This window comes from Heteronotia binoei, chromosome 17, assembly GCF_032191835.1.
Source record: "Heteronotia binoei isolate CCM8104 ecotype False Entrance Well chromosome 17, APGP_CSIRO_Hbin_v1, whole genome shotgun sequence".
NCBI lineage: Eukaryota > Metazoa > Chordata > Lepidosauria > Squamata > Gekkonidae > Heteronotia > Heteronotia binoei.
Window position 1 is genome coordinate 1,839,166 of NC_083239.1, and position 12,256 is coordinate 1,851,421.

Genomic DNA, 12,256 nt, shown 5'->3' on the forward strand with positions numbered 1-12,256 from the left:
ATCAACGGACAACGGGACCAATGCTGCTTAGAACTGAAGGATGGAGGGATGTCTGATTAGGAAATTCGTTGTAAAAAAGCTGCGGGGTATAATAGCGATGAGTTAGGGATGGATTTAATGGTGAGTGTGACTGCGGTCAGGGGAGCCTTTATTAATTTAGCAACATTTGATACCATAATGGACTCCTCCAGGCATCAGAGAGGTATTAAATATTGTAAATTAAGCTTTTCCTCATAAATGAGTAATACAAAATAACCTTTAATTAATCCAGTGCTTTTAAAGTACCACTATTAAGTATCATGTACTTAAAAATAAATTAATTAAGCTGTATTTTAAGAATTTGTTCACTGCGCTTCGTATGAAATGTTAACTAGGGGGTGTGCATTTGGTTTAAACAAGCTGAATAAATACTGGAAAAAGACCTCGTTGGTATCTTTTGGTACTCAGGAAAAAATATTATTTGGGGGTATTATTATTTTTGGGTATTGATGAATTAATAACATCAGTATTTTTCAGGTATTAACCAGAATCTGTATTCAGCTACCAATAGCTGAGCCCCCCCCAAACTGATGTTTTCCAGCTTTTATTTGGGAGACAGCTATACTGCAAGCCAGCCCCAGCCAAGGCATGGAGCTGACAGTTCTGTGCCACCTTGACTGGGGCTGGTTGGCTCCTTTTGCAGCTCAGTTGAAACTGAGCTGCAAAGAGGAGAAAGCCCAGGATCAGAGGAGGCAGGGCGAGCTCCCCCCGCTCTCTGCCACACACAGATCCAGGGGCCAGCTTCTTCTGTCCACTGTGGTTTAAACCGTGGGACAGGAGAAGCCTCCCAGTCAGGTCTGTGTGGGGAGAGATCTCCCTGCCACATGCAGATCTTGGGGCCAGCTTCTCCTGGCCTGGGTTCAAATTGCTGGGCAGGAGAAGACTTCCAGTCAGGGGGCTGGCTGGTTCCTCTTGTATCTCAATTTAAACCAGGGGTGGGGAACATCAGGCCTGAGGGCCATTTACGGCCCTTGAGATCACTTGGTCTGGCCCTCGGGGCTTGCTGGGCCGAGCCCCACTCCTCTCTCTCATGGGCATTGTGAAGGACTGCTGCTGGGATATGTGGGTGCCTTTAAAGGTCTGCTGGGCGCAGCTGAAGGGGGGGGGTTGGCAGGGGTGGGGAGTGGGAGCCAGCTACCACCAGTTCAATTTGGATGTGATTATCTCAGATGGTGTGGCCTAATATGCTAATGAGTGTGTGACCTAATATTAGAGGATGTGGACTAATATGCCTGGACCTAGGCATTTGCCTAGGGTGGCGGGTTGGTGAGTGTGTGTGCTGAATTAGGCTCTCCCCACATGCCTTCAAACAGAAAAACACTTATTTGCATTAATTCTGCCAGCCTGAATCGTGCTCCCTCTGTGGAGCACTGTTGAACATATGAACATATGAAGCTGCCTTATACTGAATCAGACCCTTGGTCCATCAAAGTCAGTATTGTCTTCTCAGACTGGCAGTGGCTCTCCAGGGTCTCAAGCTGAGGTTTTTCACACCTATTTCCCTGGACCCTTTTTTGGAGATGCTGGGGATTGAGCCTGGGACCTTCTGCTTCCCAAGCAGATGCTCTACCACTGAGCCACCATCCCTCCCCAAACATATGAACATATGAAGCTGCCTTATACTGAATCAGACCTTTGGCCCATCAAAGTCAGTATTGTCTTCTCAGACGGGCAGCGGCTCTCCAGGGTCTCAAGCTGAGGTTTTTCACACCTATTTCCCTGGACCCTTTTTTGGAGATGCTGGGGATTGAGCCTGGGACCTTCTGATTCCCAAGCAGATGCTCTGCCACTGAGCCACCGTCCCTCCCCCCTGTTTTTTAAGTTGATAATTTCGTATGGCCTTTGAATATTATAAATATCCAAATGGCCCTTGGCAGAAAAAAGGTTCCCCACCCCTGGTTTAAACCAAGAGGCAAGAGGAGCTAGCCCAGGATCAGCTGGGGTGGCAGGAGTTAACTTGGCATCATCCCATCTGATGGAGGATCAGCAGGGGCTGACTCCTCCTTCTCCTCCTCTGAAGCATTATACTTGCAGCATGAAATGATGACTCTTTGCCCCAAAATAACTACAGCTCCCATAAGGCAGCATGAGAATGTCTGCGCATGAAATCTCTCTCTCGGCTTGGCTTCGCGAACGAAGATTTAAGAAGGGTGCAATAGTCCACGTTTGCTGCAGGCTCGCTGGTGGCTGACAAGACCAATGCGGGACAGGCAGGTCCGGCCACAGTAGCTGCAGGGAAAAGTCTGATTTGGGGTTGGTGCTGTAGCAGTGCGATTCTTCCTCAATCTCCTTTTGTCCTCAAGACCAGCTATGCGTGCGTTCTCAAAGGAAGAGACAGCCTGGTGGATGGTGTGCCTCCATGCTTTGCGATCTGAGGCTAGGTCAGACCACTGGTGATGGTTGATGTGACAGGTGCTAAGGGATTTCTTCAAGAAGTCCTTGTACCTCTTCTTTGGTGCCCCTCTATTTCGATGGCCGGTGGAGAGTTCGCCATACAGGGCAATCTTGGGAAGGCGGTGGTTTTCCATCCTAGAAATATGCCCTGCCCAGCGCAGCTGCGTCTTCAACAGCAGTGCCTCGATGCTGGTAACCTCTGCCCGCTTGAGGACTTCAGTGTTGGTCACAAAGTCACTCCAGTGGATGTTGAGGATGGTGCGAAGGCAGCGCTCAAGGAGTCGCAGGTGATGACGGTATAAAACCCACGATTCGGAGCCATAGATGAGGGTTGTCATCACAACAGCTTTGTAAACATTGATCTTTGTGCCTTTTTTCAGATGCTTGTTGCTCCACACTCTTTTGTGCAGTCGGCCAAATGCACGGTTTGCCTTTGCCAGCCTGTTGTCAATCTCCTTGTTGTCAATGAAATATGCACAATTTAAAAACTTCATTTACCTTTCCCATTTTAAAAAAGGTCATCCAAATGAGATGAGAACCCTACCCATAAAACCCCGATATACCTTTTCTTGATAATGAAAGGATTGCAAGGGTTGTATTTGTTCAAAAGCAGCTTTTACCAGGGTTCCTGGTGATGTGCAAGTCTAGATTTTAATCCATGGTAGTGGCACGATGAAGAAGAACATGGTTTACATGCACACAAAGTCACAAAATGTATGTAAGAACACATAGATCCACAGCGGGTTTATGACAGGGAGTTCCTTGCAAGAAGCTCCCAAAGGGTTTCTGCCCTTTAAAAAACCAAAAAAAAAAAAAAAAAGACTTGCAGGAGACTATTTCCTATTGGATCACCATGCAAGGGGAGGGAGACTTTGCCCTCCCACTCTTTTCCCCACGTCATAAGATTTCCAGAGTTATTATTTGGACTGCTGAGGAAACATAGATGTTGCTATATATTTCCTCAATTAGGTATGGTATTCAGCCAGAAACAGAACAGATAAAGGGAGAAGCCATCTGAAGTTCCCTTGGAAGTTGCCTTGCCAATGTCTAAGCGGGGCCTGGAGTTCTCCCTACCACAGATCACTTCTCCTCCACCAGATTGTAATTCTTATAACTTCCACCGTTCCTCTTCCTCTTTTCTGGGAAATAATGGCTATAAATACGTAGTCCTTGTTGACAAGATGTACTTCAGATATTTAAAGACAGTAATTCTGTGAATATCACTCATTAGTCTGTTACAGTTGCAGACATTGTTGGGGAGACCACTGGAAGAGTTTTGCATTGGCTAGTATGGAGAATGTCAGTTCTTATAAGGAGTGAGCGCATATTAAGCCCAAATTGCACTCATGGCTTCCAACAAGCAAGAAGATTAAAACCAGCCATTGATGGCTGCGAATACTTTGCAGTGGTGACGGCCACACTGGAAATGACAGCAAGTCCATGTTAACACCAATATTAATGGCCATGAGTAGCAAAGCATTCCACTTTTAAATAATGATCTTTTAACACACTTGTCCTTTGAAGGGAAGAGAGTACGGAACTCAGCCTGGAAACTTTGCCTTCATTCAGCAGGCAATTGTGAAAACAAAAATCTATTCATCCCAGAACAGCTGGACTACAAAGCTCCTTGCTATGGGACCAGAATGATTTTTTTGAGGAAGGAAATTAATTTAATGTTGGCTGGATGCCAGAAGCAGTGAGAGCTTCCTCCTGTTCCCTGTTTTAATAGCCTCTCCCTCCCTCCCCCCGCCCCAATTTATATTTCAGGCAGGAGAGAGCTTACACAATGCTCCCAATGAAGCTGGGACTGCATATGAAACCTGTTTCATGTCGATCTCATTTCATTTAGATACTATTGCCATAAAAAAATAGTTGGTAGGGGCAGACAGTGATGCTTTAAAGAACGCGCTCCAACATCAGTGTACCAGTTGGGGAGAAACTCCTTGCATAAGAAGGAAGATTTGTGTGGGCTCATCATCCCAACAAAAGACTCATTCTCCCAGGGAACTGAGGAAGAGCCCAAATTGTCTACTCATACCCTGCTTTTAACCTGATCAGAAGAACATAAAGAGGAGGTGACAAACGGACTGTTTTGACTCTGAATGAAAATTCCATTTTCTGGCCTCCTTGTATTTTTTCTCTCACGTTTTCTTAACTGCCTTGGGACATGATTTCTATGACGGCGATGGTATTGTTTATTCATAAAGCCTCTGTAGAAGAAAAGACTTGAATGATATTTCATCTATTGTTCCATAGATGTCAATAACTTTGGGGAAAGACTTTGGGACTCCTGGAAAGAGCCGACAAAGCTGGAAGATAGAATGCGTCGGGTTTCTCTCATTTTTAATGAGCTGATAAGAAGACCCACAAACAAATTTGCTTATTAGTAAAGAAATGCTTATCTTTTAATAAGATGTCAAAAGAGAAACTGATTAAGATTTACAACTGGAATTTCTGCAAACAGAAAAAAAAATAGTTTGCAAACTGCATTCTTTGTTTAATGATGATTTCTAAAGTAAATTAAAGCTTCCAAGGTTGTTTATAGTCTTTAATATTTTGCTAATAGCTGAAAAATAACTGTTGTTTATAATATGGATCCTTGAAGTTCCTAAAGACTTGTAGAAATAAAATGGCCAAATATATTTTTAAGCAAATTGGCCAGATAAGTTGCAAAAGAACAACCAATAAAAGAGATTCCTGAACAAACAGGCTCTCTTATCCTGTAACAGGAAAGCTTTGCTTGTTACTCAAAGAGGATGACAGATTTATTGATACACAGCTGTGAAATTAAAAGCAAGCTTTTCTCATTTTATGTTTAAAAATGCTTTATGTTTCAAATTGCTTTTAAATGTTTATATTGAATGATTAAGAATCATATTTAGCTAAACATATGTATGACATTTAAACAGTATGATTACTTAAAACTGTCAGGCTGTGTGCTTAATAGAAGGCTATTATGAAGGAATTAAAAACTGCTACAATTAGAATTATTATTTTTAACAAGCAGAGGTAACCCTCATTAACAAAGGTGCCTCATTATCAGGAAGGTGCATCTGTAAGTTCTGCTTTCACAAAATGGTGCCTTTTATGCCACTGAACAAATTATCTGCCCCTCCAAAAAAATCTGGTCACCTCGCTAAGCATTTGCATTATGTTCTTTCACTGGGTGCAATCACATGAGCAGTTTTGCCTGACAGAGGGTGTTTTACATTCAGTTTTGATCCAGAGTTATTGAGTATTCAAATCACCTGCCACTGTTCCGCTTTAATTATTTCCTTTTACATTTGTGGATTTGCTCTGCTCCCTTTGCGTAGCTAAACTTCTGTACTGTACTCATGAACAGACTGCTGATGTCAGTTACAGGAACTGCAGATATATGGTTCTGAGACATCACATTTTATCCTGAAGCCTGATTGCTACATTCTGCAGATCTTTCCATTGTTCACAGTTTCCTTATTACTCCATGTTGTGGATTATTGTGAGCAAAAATTAAACTTTGCGAGCTGCAGTATGAGCTCTGATCATGGCAGCCAGAATACCAGTGCTTAGTACAGGAATGTATACGATGGCTTAGAAATCATGTCACAACTACAGTCACCCTATAAATGTAACTTGAGGCAAGCAATGAGATGTAAAAATTTCAAGTGCTGTCAATTCTCATGCAAATTGGTGGCACCTTGTGGCTTTCGGAGGGACAGGAAGTGGGGGTCTGAAAATACAGAGGAAAACATCTACAACCATTCATTTGATACGCTTCTTGAAAAATGTCCGGATCAAAACTAGTTTCAAGAAAAACGAGGCAACAGCGGAGTCAGAACCCATTTTGCCTAAACAAATGTCGATGTTTCGGGAAGCAATGGTGCAAGACAGTTGTGAGCACGTTCTGTAGTGTAAAAGGTGAGTTTCCAATGTGGAGATAGAGAGCAACAAACTGTTGGTGCAAAGACACCCATAGCCACCCCTCCCCCTGCAGATCAAACAGGCACAAACATGCACATCTAGCTTCTGTGCCCCACTCGTCCCTACCTCGTGGTAAAATGACTCCCACATGGATTAAAGAGCAACCAGCAAATTCCAGTGGCTACCTCACTGAAGCGCTTCTGTGGCAGGTTTCCGGAAATCTGATTACCCAGGCACACCATGGAAACACAGGAGTGGTGTGAACATTTCACTCAATTTGTTCTGGTGCAAGACTAGAGTAGCTTTTAAATCCTGTATACCAGATAGTGGCCAACACACAGTCCAAGACAGTATCTCATTAAAAAAGACTGTTTTATTCCACTGCAAAAAAGTTCAAAGGCTCAAAACTCACATTTCTTCAGTAAACAGAATAACACAGATTAATTTGGACAAGCATGAGAATATTATCCTGAGTCCTGTGGTGGAAAAAGCTACTTTGGTGCATCTTCCTCGCCAGTAAGTAAGTAAAACAAAGACAGGGGAGAACAATAAAATCCAAATCTGCACCTCTGAAAAAACAGAAAATAACTATTTTCTGAGTCTATAAAAAGGCTGCTTTTAAGCACCTGACTAAAAAAAAGTCTCTAGCATGCATAGGGACTAAAAAACTTAAAGGCACACAACAATGTTATGAATTGCTGTTATATATAATTGTCCCATTTTTCTACACCCCACTCTGATGTGCGCTTCAATGTCCCCATAGAACATGGTCAGGAGTGCATATGCTCCTGTCTGCTTCTGCACATGCACACTGGGACTTAGGAAAAAACCCAAGCCAGCCAGGGGTCCATGGTTGTGGTGCGTTAACAATGTGGACAACCAACAACAGTAACCACCCCAAACTCGTGGCTTATTTAAAGCCAAGATACTGCCGTGACAACCAGGCTGTCTGACTGCATCCATTATCTGCTACTTCTGAGCACTACTTTTGGTCTCCTTCTTTGTTCTTACTGTCCACAGATGACTATGACATCTGTGTTTTTTAATGAGTGTCCATGACATTATTGACAAAATTACATGAGTTACACAGTCCATATAAACTGAATCCAGATAAGACAAAGGTTCATTGGCTGGAGGGGAGAGGAGCTGAGTTTGAATTGCCAACTCCTGGCCCTTGATGGCGTCACCCTTACATTGGCTTCTACCATCAAGAGCTTGGGCATGGGGCGTGGCGTCGCCCGCGGAGGAGATGGTCGCCTGAAAACAGAGCTCCGTACTTACCCCCGCTAACCCTGCTCATTAAAGCGCCCAGTGTTGCTTTCACTTCTTCTTTTTTTTCTTAAAGTAGTATGGGAGCAACAGATGGTCAAAAATCCAGACCAAAAAGAAACACAAAGAACTCTGTAAAAGATCATTTCCCGAAAAAATCCAAGGCTAAGGCCTTGAGAAAGACAAACTTCCCAGCAGGCAAGATGGCGGCGGAAGGCGGGAAAACCACAACGGATGAGCTAGCCTCATTTCGTTTGGAGGTAATGGAAGCCTTTTAAAAACTTGAACAAAACATGACTGATAAAATCTCTGCCATGATCCAGCCTTTATCTGCCCAAATGGTGGAATTTAAAACATCTTTGGAGAAGGTGGCAGAGACGGCAGACTCTGCTTTTAATATGGCGATTGTGTCGCAGGAGGATGCACAATATTTTTATAGACGAGATGAATGGGCCACTGATAAGGTCATTGCACTGGAAAATCAACTGAAAATGGGGAACGTTAAAGTTCAGGGTCTCCCTGAGAATTCTGCCTCCCCCTCTGACCTCAAAACCCTTATATCCTCCTGGCCATCAAAAGCAATGGGTTTTTCCGAAACTGACTTTTATGCCTTGGAGGCTGTATATAGAATTGGTCCAGTGCGCAGACAAAAATCGTTGCTGCCTAGGGACATCCTAGTTCAATTTGCATCCAGCTCCGTTAAAGCTAAACTTTTACAAAAAGCCCGGGCTATAAATCCACTTATGCTGGGAGACCACAAAGTGCAACTCCTGCAAGATCTGTCGTCCGAAACCTTGCAAAGGTGAAGGAATTTGAAACCAATCATAGAAATTCTCAACAAGGAAAATATCAGATATCGTTGGTTTGCTTCGTACAAACTGCAAGTTACAGCGCATGATCAGTCGTTTTTGGCTGGGGATCTAGATTCAGGAATGTGTATGCTGCGTCACTTAAATCTTCCTATTTCCAACAGTCTTCTGGAAGCGGCCTCTCAGGTGCAATCATTATTTTCTGACACTAGATGGTGGTGTGTGCCTATGAATCGTCCTGATTGGCCTGTCTCCACTAGAAACTAGATGAAGAAGAAGATATTGGATTTATATCCCACCCTCCACTCCGAAGAGTCTCAGAGCGGCTCACAATCTCCTTTACCTTCCTCCCCCACAACAGACACCCTGTGAGGTGGGTGAGGCTGAGAGGGCTCTCACAGCAGCTGCCCTTTCAAGGACAACCTCTGCCAGGGCTATGGCTGACCCAAGGCCATTCCAGCAGGTGCAAGTGGAGGAGTGGGGAATCAAACCCGGTTCTCCCAGATAAGAGTCCACACACTTAACCACTACACCAAACTGGCTCTAAGCGGCTGGATCTAATTATATGCTGAAAACTATGTTGAGCCCTTTTCTCCGTTTTTTTCTCCAGTTTTTTTTCCAGGCAAAGACTGAACTGCTGCTACACTAGAAGTGCCTAAGTATAATCCTGCCATGTCCTAAATAATGGTGTTGGTTATTTTGTGTTTGTTGCATGGCATGCTTATGTGAGAACGTGTCTTGCTTTTTTGGGGGGGGGGAGTGTAACTATAAATGAGGGGAAAATGCTATTTTTAACCAACTAGCTAAATGAAATTTTCTTGGATACATGTGTATGCTTGGGTTGAAAGATGGTGGGATCTGGAATGCAGGGTTTAATCAGTGGGTGGCATTAAGACTATGATTGGGGAAGTTTGGCTGTGGGTGTGTGTGAATTAGAGAGAGAGGAATGAAAGGTGTGACTGGGATTGTATAACATCATAGTGACCTAATGAACTTCTAGACCCTTATTTAATGCTTTATTAATTATTTACTAATTGTTGGTAGTGAGTGGATGTGTGAGACAGATTAATGGTAGGGTTGGTGTGAGTGAGACAGATTGTGTACTATTCTCTGAATGCCTGGAGATTAGTTTCCCTCATTATTATTTCTGGCTTTATATTTTTACAATTGCTTAAATGAAAGTGTGGAGTTTGTGTAAGTTTGTATTTGAATGTGGTTGCGTTACTGTCAAATGTATTGGAAGGAGATATAGTATTCCCCCTTTTTTTTTTTTGGTCTTAGGGCAGACTTTTAGTAAACCTGATGTTGTAAAGGTATTTCTAAGTTACTTATTATTATGATTTAAGTTGTACTCTATGTCTGCTTTAGCTTCTTAAATTTTACAATAATTCTGAGGGAGAGACTAGAGGATATATAAATTACATTAATCTGCCTATTTATATTTTCCCAAATATCTGTATTTTTGTTGGTAAGAGGAACAGATCATACTGTATGTGGTCTTTTGGTTATTTTAATCTTGATTTGTTCACCTCTAATTGGCCAGTTATTATGAAAAGTTCTTTATGCTAGGCTTTGCGTAATTATGCCTACAAATTTCAATTACGCTGGGTTGAAATTGATATTGTTATTTATAATCACTTTTGGTGGGGTGGGGGGAGAATGGAGTTGTTCGGTTTTATACAGAGCTCCTTTTGGTAGTTGCTGTCAGTTCTGCGGTGTCTTAAGTTGTGATACTTACAGCTTCAAATTCATTTTTCTATGCAAATATTTGTTGTTTTCCCAGTCTTGGGTTAACAGAGTTGGTGGGTGAGTTAGTGGCTAGTGATTGTAAATGCTAGACCACTGGAGTTGGTTGTGGCTGATTTTTGTTTATGTTTTGGGCAGCGTAACTGTACAGTATTACTATGCTTTTGTGTTTAAATTCTTTGACTTGAATTTTGTCCTTAGGACTTTGAAATGTGATCTACAAGGTTTGTCTCTTGTTAACCTTGTGGCGCTCCAGATAAAAGCTATGGATTGTAAGATTTTTGAGATTCATGTATATTTCCTCTTTTAAGTATGGCTGAGTGTCATCTGAAAGTCTTATCTTTAAATTGTAACGGGCTAAACAATTTAATTCAGAAAAAATGGGTTTCCTCTGCTATTTCATGTCAGAAACCAGATATAATTTTTCTGCAAGAAACTTAAGGGTAATCAGCCCAAGGTCTTCCAATCAAAATTTTTTGCTTATCAATTTCAGGCTTACGGGTCCTCCAAAGCAAGAGGAGTGGCCATTTTGATAAGTAAATCAGTCCACTTCACTTTGGAAAGTTCTTCAATTGACCCTAGGGGTCGGTATATTTTTATTAATGGGATCTTTAATGGCAGTTCTTACATCCTGGCATCAATGTACGCACCAAATGATGGGCAAATTGCGTTTATTGAAGACACCCTGTCACAACTTCAAACTTTTCACACTGGTCCCATTATATTGGGAGGAGATCTTAATTATATTGTCAATCCTTCTTTAGACAGATCTCAAACGTGTCCTTCACTTTCCTCTGCCAAAAAAGGCTCTCAGCTTAAAAGTTTGAATGGTCATAAGGACTTAGCTCAAGTTTTTCGTTCTTTCAATCTGTCGGATATTTGGAGAATTAGGCATCCAACTGAAAGGGACTATACTTTTTTCCCCTCTCGTCATCAAACTTATTCCAGAATTGATATTCTTCTAGTTTCGGATTCCATTTCTAACCTTTTCTCTAAAGTAGAAATTGGCCCAATGATTTGGTCTGAGCATGCATGGATGGAAGGTTCTATGTCAGGAAATACTAATAGGACATTTTTTTTAAACTGGAGACTGGATAGTAAATTTCTTTCTATAAAGTCGGTTACTGATTCTATTGAAAAAGACATTAAAGAATTTTTTCAGTTCAATTCAGACTGTGCTGTCCCCCAACACGTAGTTTGGGACTCTTTTAAGGCTGTCATTGATGGAAGATTTTTGGCTATTGCCTGTTTGTATAAAAAAGAAAAGGAACAGATTAGATCTAATTTGGTTGCCAACATTACTAAACTGGAGGAAAAATTTAAGAAATTCGGTAGCAAAAAAATTTATTCAAAACTTCTTATTGAAAGGAAAAAAATAGACTCCATTGAAGTCTCCAGTATTCAAAAACAAATGGCATTTGTCAAGCAAAACTACTGGTTTCGAACTCCTCAATCCCTTAAACTCCTTTCGTGGAAGGTAAAAAAAAGAATATCCTCAATGACTATACCTTCTATTCGTTCCAAATATGGTTCATTGAAGCACTTAACTAAAGACATAGTAAGAGTCTTTAAAAAGTATTACTCGACCCTTTATACTTCTCGGCACCCATCATCAGATCTTATATTATCTTTCCTAGACTCCCATTCAAGCTTTAAACCTATCTCTCCTGAGGTTAAATCCTTTTTGGACCAACCTTTTACAGCACTTGAAATACAGGAGACTATTAAATTTTTGAAATCTAATAAATCTCCAGGCCAGGACGGCTTTATCCAGAATTTTATAATTTTTTTAATGTCTTGCTAGCTCCCAGCTTGGCTGATGCCTGTAATCAGTTTGTACAGTCTGGCTCTTTTCCTAACACCTGGTCACAGGCAAAAATTATAGTCCTTCCAAAGAAAGGTAAGGGATCCTGGTTCTTACAGATCGATATCGCTCCTTAATTGTGATTATAAGGTTTTCACAGCAGCGTTGGTGTCTAGGCTTAATACTTTTATTGGGAAATATATTCACCCCGACCAATCAGGATTTATCCCACATTGGGAGTTAACAGACAACACTAGAAAGGTCCTTAATGTCATTCAATATTGCAGAAAATTCA